Source organism: Protopterus annectens, chromosome 3.part1 (genome assembly GCF_019279795.1).
Source record: "Protopterus annectens isolate FY-2018-M chromosome 3.part1, PAN1.0, whole genome shotgun sequence".
Lineage (NCBI taxonomy): Eukaryota > Metazoa > Chordata > Ceratodontiformes > Protopteridae > Protopterus > Protopterus annectens.
The window spans coordinates 1,855,441,654-1,855,451,479 of NC_056732.1; the positions used below are offsets into that span (position 1 = coordinate 1,855,441,654).

Consider the following 9,826-nt stretch of genomic DNA (forward strand, 5'->3'; position numbering starts at 1 on the left):
ATCAAAGATTGAAACAATGCTAATTTTATGAACTTTAATCATACTTTGACTTAGGAATGGGGTCTATTCCTGTCATGGTATTAGAAACCCAGAAGACTTGGAGAAATTAAAAAGACACATGCCATCCTCCTTGGTAATATCTAACCACATAGCCATCACTGTTCAGGTCACCATCTCCCCTGCCCCCCTCCCCCCTTTACAGTGTCAGACAGAATGAACTGTACACAAATGACTATAAATCCCCTCAGAGTAGGTAGAAGTAGATGTACAGCCAGCGTCCCACTTGTTGGAACTGGCAGCAGTGTCCAGGCCCACACCACAATTCTATATGGGCACCCACATAGCTGTATGGACTCAGCAGTACCTGACAGGAAAACGTCATCTCCCCCAAGGTAGGGTAAACTCCTGTGCTGGTCAGCAGCAAAACACAAATACCTTAATAGGTGGAAACAATTGCTGGACGGGCCAAGAAGGAACAGGTGCCTCACCGGAAGCTATGTCACCTTGGTCTGTATGAGCAAATACTGGCACAGATGATGTACCATAAGGCTGTCTTTGAGTGCAAATCGGACACATCCACCAAGGCAAATAACTTGGCCTCCACACGTGTCTGCAATTCCAGAAGAAACACACAAATCTGCTCTGTAGTGGTGGTCAATAACATCACATGCACATATGGCAACCAATACGCAACTGGCTGCAGACAGGTGAAGTGTAAACACCACCCCCCCTTTCCCTCCAGTGGTACATATGTGTATGGACAACACCTGCCCCCCCTCCCCTCATCATCAGGAAGCAGGTCCATAATGCCCTCTCAAAGGCAACACACAGACATGATACCATCCCTGCCTGCATCCCACATGAACACAGGCATGGGCTGTCAGATCCATTCTGCACTGCAGTCAACCACAGCCTGAGCAGCGGTATCATCCCACCTGCACAGAGGACAGCCACTGTCATCCCTCTACACAAAAGTGAATGATGAATGGTGGATTATGCAATGTACTGGCCCTCATTAGGGGGAACATGACACATCAGGACCAGGAGTGCAATGCAGGTTCATCCTCTGCTGATAGATGACAGGGGTATGATGTGGTTTTAAGTGGTGGCTAATGATGGTCAATGTTGATGTGCAGGTTCTGTAAATAACTTTGACCAATGTATGAGGTAACCAATGTATGAGGTGACCAATGTATGAGGTCCTGTATGTGTTTCCCTGCTTATGTCTTCCAGGTGACATGCAGCAGCAAATACAACCACCATATTCTGCAGCTGAAAATGCAGCCATCACAGATGCCATCATCTAGCACCATGGGGTGATGTTTGGCCACAGCCAGCACAATCTGCAGGAGTGGACCACCTTGTGGGATGACCTTGTCCACAAAGTTAACAACTTGGGCCACCATGGACGAACATATGATCAGGTCAGACATCGGGCAACTGACCTGATACATCGTGCCTGGCAAAGGGCTGCTACTGTGCCAGGGACTTACCTCTACAGGTGGGGTCCTGCCACACAGACCCCACTTACAGCAACAGAGGGGCTTCTTGCCAACCTTCAGGCAGCCCACACACACCAGCCAAACCAAGAAACACGAGTCGCAGAGGTGGGTGGCACCCAGGCAACAGGCCGAGGAGTGTCCAGGTAAGGCCTCAGTGCACATCAATTGAACCCTGTAGCAGTCATACCGGATTCTATAGAGTATCTAGAGGCATATGTCAGGTCAAACTGCATTTGTGGGTGGGGTATTCTAATGTACACAAGTGCACATCTATGGTGAAGGACAGCAAATTGTGTACTATCAGAGCTTGTACTGTACATGTGCAAAAAAGTAGCATTCATCTTGTACCAATGCCACATGTGAGTCTGCTGACAATACTTCTCCCCCACAACTACATAGGTACATCTGGTCTGGACATGAGACAGCAACCTGAAGCCAGTGAGTATGAGATTGTCCTGTTGTGGCTCACCAGTACCCCAGGCATGTTAAGGTCATGCATGTTACCATGTACACAACTGTTACTCTCAGTCATATTGTGATATGTGCATGTTCACTTTTGGTGGGGTAAACTGCATTGCATCACAGTGGTTATCACAGGGCCTATTTGCAGGAGATGCAACATATCTGTAGCATAAGGCAACAAAGAACAAAGACTATGGTGCAGGTAAACCGGTCCTCCAAAAAATAAATCATACAATATCACAGTCAAAGGAGGCAGCGGAACACAGCAGTAAAATTCAAGATTTAATCCCAGAACAAACAGTAGAACAAACAGGAAGCGCTTTTGCAGCAGCAGCTGCTTCATCAGACAAATAAAGATCCAAACTGTAGTACTTTTAAACAGCAAAACCAATTAGGAATTAACAAGAGCCCTTAAAGCCACACCAAAAAATGCAGCTCAAAACTCATTATATAAAAACATTTCATTCATAAAAACATATAAAGCATTTCATTGAACTGCCAAAGAATGCAACTCAGAATTCATTATATAAACATGAAAACATTTCATACATAAAAGCATATAGAACATTTCATTCATAAAAATCATTATAAAAATATTGGCAAAGGCTCTTGCCACTCCCATAGTGCCTTTTTTAGGCAAGGCTCAAAAGACAAACCCACCTCCATAGGTATCACAAGGGATAAGAAACTAAGAGTAATGCTACTCAATGCCAGAATTCTAAACCTCAAGATGCACGCACTCGAAACTCTCCTTAGTATGGAGAACATTAATATCTGTGCAGTAACAGAAACCTAGTTCAAGGCTCCCGAGAGCACTCCAGCACTACCAGGTTATACCTCATACCATGTTTTTCAGCCCCAAAACTTGGACCGAACCACAAAAGGAGGGGGAGTATCAATATTCGTCAAAGATACCCACACCTCCAGGTTGGTGGCACAGCACGAAGCATCAGAGACTATCCATGTGCAACTAACAGTGGGTAAAACTGCCTTCCAGTTTATAGCCTGCTACAGACCACCCTCCCAAACCCAGGAACCCCACTAGGCCTTCCTGAGAACACTGGAAAATATGAAGGTCTCTCCAAACACCATTATATTGGGCGAGCATTACTCTAGCTCCAGCACCCTAGCCCAAAGGTTCCTAGAATTTATAAACTCAAATGCTATGGAACAACTTGTTGCTACTCCCACAAGATGGGAAAACATACTGGACCTGATCATCACCAACATGGGGACTCTATGCTCCAGACCAGAAGTGTATACCTCACTGGTAAGATCAGACCATAAACTAATCTCACTAGATATTCACATCTCGACCCCAGCACCTGCCCAGAAAACCACAGTGAAAAACTTCTCTAAAGCAAATTTCACACTCCTCAAAACTGAGGTGGAATCCTTCAAAGCCCCTGGGCCTGTGGAAAATATGGTCCAGACCGCAGAATCCTTTATAAATGCATTCTATGAACACCTTCAGGAATGTATGGATCATGCAATCCCAAATAAAACCAAGACCCAATCCTCCAAAGTTAGGCATCCTGTCTGGTGGACCCCAGCCATAAACAAACTATACAATAGAAGGAGGCAGCTACTACATGATAGAGCAAAATCCCAAAAAGGGAAGGCATCTCTGACCAGTATTAGCAAAAAACTACAGGCACTCATAAAATCGTCTAAGGCCAGCTTCGAGAGAAAAATTGCACAAGACACTAAGGATAGTCACAAGGCTTTCTTTAGTTATGTTAGGAACCTGGGTGGGAATTCCCAGATATGCTCAGAATTAGTCCAAAATGACAAAAAATACATCGAACTCACAGACATTGCCAACATCCTAGCTGACAAGTTCAGTGCAAACTTCTCCCCCCCCCCCCTTCCCCACCAAATGGGCAAATATCTATCCCAGCAGAGTGCTGCCCCCCAGACATCTTAGATGCTCAGGTAAGAGCCACCCTCTCCAAAGCAAAAAACACAGCATCAATGGGACCAGACGGTGTCCCGGGCTGCGTCCTACATGAACTCCAAGAAGTACTAAACACAAACATAAAACTACTGTTCAATCTCAGCCTTACTACAGGATATGTACCCAAAGAGTGGCGTACAGCAACAGTGGTCCCTCTCCACAAAGGTGGTGCCTCAACGGATCCTGGAAACTATCGCCCCATAAGCTTGACTAGCTTGGTCTGCAAAGCTATGGAAAGGATCATCATGGACCTCATAAATAAAGTTACTGGGGACCTACAGACACTGGATCCTACCCAGTATGGCTTTGTTAAGGGCAGATTCTGCCTCTTAAACCTGGTCGATTTCTTTGAAACAGTCACCAAGGCCATTGACGAGGGGAAGGTGGTCCACACAGCCTACCTGGACCTTGCAAAAGCCTTCGATACAGTACCCCACTCGGGCATTATAGATAAGCTCACCAGCTTAAATATAACTCCCTATGTCACTAGATGGGTTGCAAACTGGCTCAAGGACAGAACCCACATGGTTAGAATTGCTGGAGCCATGTCAGACTCCAAACCAGTTACAAGTGGCGTCCCACAAGGCTCAGTCATGGGACCTCTCTTGTTTGGTATATATTTCTCAGAGGTACAGGCTAACACGGAAGGACTGTGGCTGACCAAGTTTGCAGATGACTGCAAACTGGGCGCCATAATCGACTCTCCAGCCGACACAAGCATCCTACAAAAGGGCCTCATAGAAACAGACAACTGGTGCCAGAGCCATGGCCTCAAGCTAAATGCCAAAAGTGTATAGTCATCCCTTTGGCAAAAACAAAGTGCCCACAAATTACCACATAGGTGGTAATCCATTAAGTATGGAAGAAGTAATTAGGGACCTGGGGACCCAAGTTGATAGCAATCTCTCATTTGACTACCACGTGGCCAAAGTGGTTAGAAAAACATTTTATATAGCCCACCTAATCATGAAGGGATTCACATCTAGATCAGGGGAGGTCATCGTGCCTCTTTACTCATCCCTCATCAGGCACATAATTGAGTACAATGCCCCTTTTGGGATGTACCTTACCAGACACCTGCAGCAACTGGAAAGACCCCAAAAGTACCTCAGCAAGAGGATCAAAGGGCTCAAACAGATGCCATATGCTGCCCGGTTAAAGAAACTCTAGCTCTACTCAGTGGCATACCGCCTGCTCAGAGGCGATCTGTGCCTGACGTATAAAGCCATGTCCAACCCGGAATTAATGGACATGCTGCACCTCAGAAAATCCAAATCCCATCGAGCTACGTGCTCGTGAGACTTGAACCTCAGCACTGAAATAAATAGGACATGCTGGAGGGACAGATTTATAACCCAGAGGCTCCCTTCACTCTGGAATAAAATCCCAGTCCAGGTTAGGCAGAGTCCCTCATTGACTCCCTTCAAGAGGAATCTTGATGAGTGGATGGGAGATAGTAGGTTTACCCCGGGTATCACTTCTGTGTCACTGTTAGACAGAGGCACAGTATACTAACCTCGAAAAAGGGCATAGCAAAATTAATTTAAAATGGGTGGCGAAAGCCAAACACACTCTGGCTAGGCTTATAAATGCCCTAGGGCAGATAGCCTAGTATGAACCTATGAACCTATGAACCTATAAAAATACTGAACATAATTAATATCTATCTGGCTAAGGGCCTATTCATTAAAACTGGTTTAACAAAAAATGTATCATTGAGGCCTTTCCCCATATTAGCTTTCATTCAAATAATCCAGTTCAATTCTTTGCTTTCTACCTTAGTTCTATAACTGTAACACAGTGAATGTAGTTTATTTAGCCTACTGCACAGTTTGTTACTGTTTCTACATTGGGATGACAACATGCAGGCTACGAGACAGGATGAGGGAGCATCAATATGACATCTCCAGGAGAGCTGAGACTAATGCTTTATCTAAGCACGTCATGTTACTAGGTGCTCAGCACAATTTTAAGTTCATGGCTGTTGAAACAGTCAATGTGGGTATAAGGGGGGGGCCCACATAGAACTAAGGTAGAAAGCAAAGAATTGAACTGGATTATTAGAATGAAAGCCAATATGGGGAAAGGCCTCAATGATACATTTTCTATTAAACCAGTTTTAATGAATAGGCCCTTAGCCAGATAGATATTAATTATGTTCAGTATTTTATAATGTTTTTATGAATGAAATGTTCTATATGTTTTTATGTATGAAATGTTTTCATGTTTATATAATGAATTCTGAGTTGCATTCTTTGGCCGTTGAATGAAATTCTTTATATGTTTTTATGAATGAAATGTTTTTATATAATGAGCTTTGAGCTGCATTTTTTGGTGTGGCTTTAAGGGCTCTTGTTAATTCCTAATTGTTTTTGCAAGCTAATTGGCTGCTTTGCTGTTTGAAAGTATTACAGTTTGGTTCTTTATTTGTCTGATGAAGCAGCTGCTGCTGCGAAAGCGCTTACTGGTTGTTCTGGGATTAAATCTTGAATTTTACTTCTGTGTTCCGCTGCCTCCTTTGACTGTGATATTGTATATCTGTAGCATACCTCACAACTTGTCATTGCAAGAAATCTGGACAAAGACTGACAAAATGGGGGGACAAAGGCCCAAAACTAGGGACATGTTTTAAAATTAGTCTTATACAGTGCATATAAAAGGTGTACACACCCATGTTAAAATGCCAGGTAGTTGTGATATACAAACATGAGACCACTATAAAATATTTCCAAACTCTTTCAACCTTTAATGTGATTCCATAACCTGTACAATTGAATTGTAAAACAAACAAATCTGTTAGGGGAACAATTATGTCAGGCCCCAGTGGCCTAATGGATAAGGCATTGGCCTCCTAAGCCAGGGATTGTGGGTTCGAGTCCCATCTGGGGTGATATAATCTAATCTAATCTTGATGACAAATGAAAAATGTTTAAGCTAGATGCATAAGTGTGCACAGGCTGAAGTTAATACTGTGTTGAAGCAGCTTTTGATATTACATCTTCTTGGGTCACACCTGCCTTCAGTTACAGAGACTCTAACACCAAATAATGGTCAGCTGTCCTACTAGGATTTGCCTGACATTTACCCAGTTGCCTGGTACAGCAACAGCCATGGTTCACATAGAGCTTACAAAGCAACAAAGGGATGTCATTGTTGAAAGGCCCCACCCCAGAGAAGGGTACAAAAACATTTCCACAGCATTGCATATACCATGGAACACAGTGATGACAGTCATCAAAAGGTGGTGAAACAACGGAGCATAAATGACATTACAAAGAAGTGGACATCCCTCCAAATGTGTTGAAAGGCAAGACCCAAATTGGTCAGGGAGGCTGCCAGGAGACCTACAGCAACACTAAAGGAGTTGCAGGAATCTCTGGCAGGTACTGGTTGTGTACATGTGACAACAATCTCACGTATTCTCTACACATCTGGCCTATGGGGTAGGGTTGGAAGATGGATGTCTTTTCTCACACAGAACAACATCCAGGTCTGGCGAAATTCTGAAGAACAATACATCAGGTCTCCCAAAAGCATGCGAGAAAATCTGTTATGGTGTAATGAGACCAAGGTTGGACTGTTTGGCCATAATTCCAAAAGGTTTGCTTGGCGCAATGACACTATATCACCAAAAGAACATCATCCCCACAGTGAAGCATGGTGATGGCAGTGTCCTGCTTTGGGTTTGCTGTTCAGAAGCTGGAAGTGGGCCTTTAGCCAAGGTGGAGGGCATTATGAACAGTTCCAAATACCAGTTCCTTTTTGCCCAGAATCTTCAGGTGTCTGCTAGAAAGCTGTAGATGAAGAGGATTTTCACCTTTCCACATGAAAATGACCAAAACTATACATCCAGATCAGAAAAAAAATGGCTTAACCAGAAGACTATCAACATTTTGGACTGGCCCATCCAGAGTCCACACCTACATCCAATAGAAAATCTGTGGGGTGCCCTGAAGAGGGCTGTGCACAAGAGATGCCCTCGCAATCTGACAGAGTTGGGGGGCTTCTGCAAAGGAGAGTGTGCAATGCCATGCTGATACCCACCTTCCCAAGAAGACTGACTGCTGTAACCAAATCAAAACATGCTTTAACAAAGTATTAGTTTAAGGGTGTGTACACTCATGCAACCAGCCTATTGTATGCATTTCTTTTTCTATATCTTACCCCTAACCAATGTGTTTGTTCTTCAATTGGATTGTACAGGTTATAGGTCACATTAAAGGTGGGAAACATTATGACATGATTTATGTGGTCTCATGTTATATATCAGAAAAACCTGGCATGTTAACGGGGGGTGTGTAGACTTATTATATCCACTGTAAGCTTAGAAGGTTGTTAGAGTAACTGGTATTGTTTTAACATACATTTACTGCAGATTTTGCAGTGTGAAGCTCACATTATGTCATTAATCAGTCACTCTAGTCCTCAGATCATCCCAGTAATGTATCAGACAAACACAGGATTTATGAAGAACAGACCAAAAATATGAGCCACACATCTAGACATTCATCAAAACTCTGTACAGTTGAGAGGTATGTTTTGTAGGGTTTGGCACTGTGCTATACAGGTGAACAGCAATAATTTGTACATGGCAGTGTGTGCTAGATGAAGGCCCATCACCTACTAATACTATTCATATATCCCAGAGGTGTATATTAGTAATAACATTAAGTGGAATGGGCTGCACTGCATGATGTTGAGGGCCTGTCCAGAGTGTGTATGTTGTGGTCTGACTATGTCATGAATGTCACCAGTTGGTTATTGTGAAGTCTGTGTAATGCCTTTGTGCCACCTCACCTATATGTGTGTGTGTGAGTGTGTGTGTGTGTGTGTGTGTGTGTGTGTGTGTGTGTGTGTGTGTGTGTGTGTGTGTGTGTGTGTGTGTGTGTGTGTGTGTGTGTGTGTGTGTAACAGCAAACATTGTAGTGCAGGTATTAATTTACATATGTTGTCTTCCCCTCACAGGTTGACATGTGAACCATGGTTGTGGTTCCTCCCACTCAGAATCTGATGTCAGTGTCTCTGCAGACTCTGACAATGATAGTGGTCATAGTGAGGCACAGGTGGGGTGGTTAGGGGCTGAATCTGTGCCATTAGTTGGCATCCCACAGTCATCCACAATGTCCCCACTCACAGTCACAGTGCCCACACATACCCCATCCTCAGCAGCCATAGTTAATGTACAGTTGGCAGGTGGTGGCATGGAACAGGCTAGTGTAGTGACTATGGCAAGTGTGAGTGTAGCCTCTAGCCATAGCCAGAGTGCAGGTGAGGTCCCAGACAGGTGGACTTGAAGCTTGAAGGCGGACTGTTGCCTGTCAAGCCACTGTCGCAAGTGGCACAGCAGGTGTCACCAGACACATGTTTTGGGTTGTAATGGATGCACAGGCATGTAGTGAACGCAGCACCAGACAAATACTCAGGGTCTTGGATGCATCCCTTCCTGGCTTACGTGGTGGCATACATGACCTTGTTAAGGCACACATCAAAATACTGAGGTCATGAATAGATGGTGGGGTGAGACCTTGGCAGTTCCTGACTGTAGCATGTCAGTGGTAGAGTATGTGGTGGGAAATGGGCATTGGGCATGTGGATGTAGGTCAGTACCAACATCAGCTGACAGTCTACAGGGCCGTGCACATTCACACTCCCCTAGTGGCAGTACCACAAGCACTACTGAAGGGGAAGTGCTGTCCACACCACAATGAAGCAGGCCATGGGCACGTGGTCCTGGCCAGTCCCATCAGAGACATGGATCCAGCAGACAGCAGTCACCATCGGGAAGCAGTACTGCATCTGGCCTTGGGCCTGGTGGTACCATTGAGACCCCTGGCAGGACTAGTTCCTGTGTCCGTGGCTGACGACTGTGAACTGTACACCCTGCCATGTATGGTCCACAGCTGTC

At 44.6% G+C, this 9,826-nt stretch overlaps 1 non-coding gene across 1 annotated transcript; it reads left to right on the forward strand.

The window, feature by feature from the left end:
- Positions 1 to 6,738: 6,738 nt before the first annotated feature.
- TRNAR-CCU lies at positions 6,739 to 6,811 on the forward strand. The gene has a single exon. It is a non-coding gene; the product is annotated as a tRNA-Arg (tRNA).
- Positions 6,812 to 9,826: the final 3,015 nt, after the last annotated feature.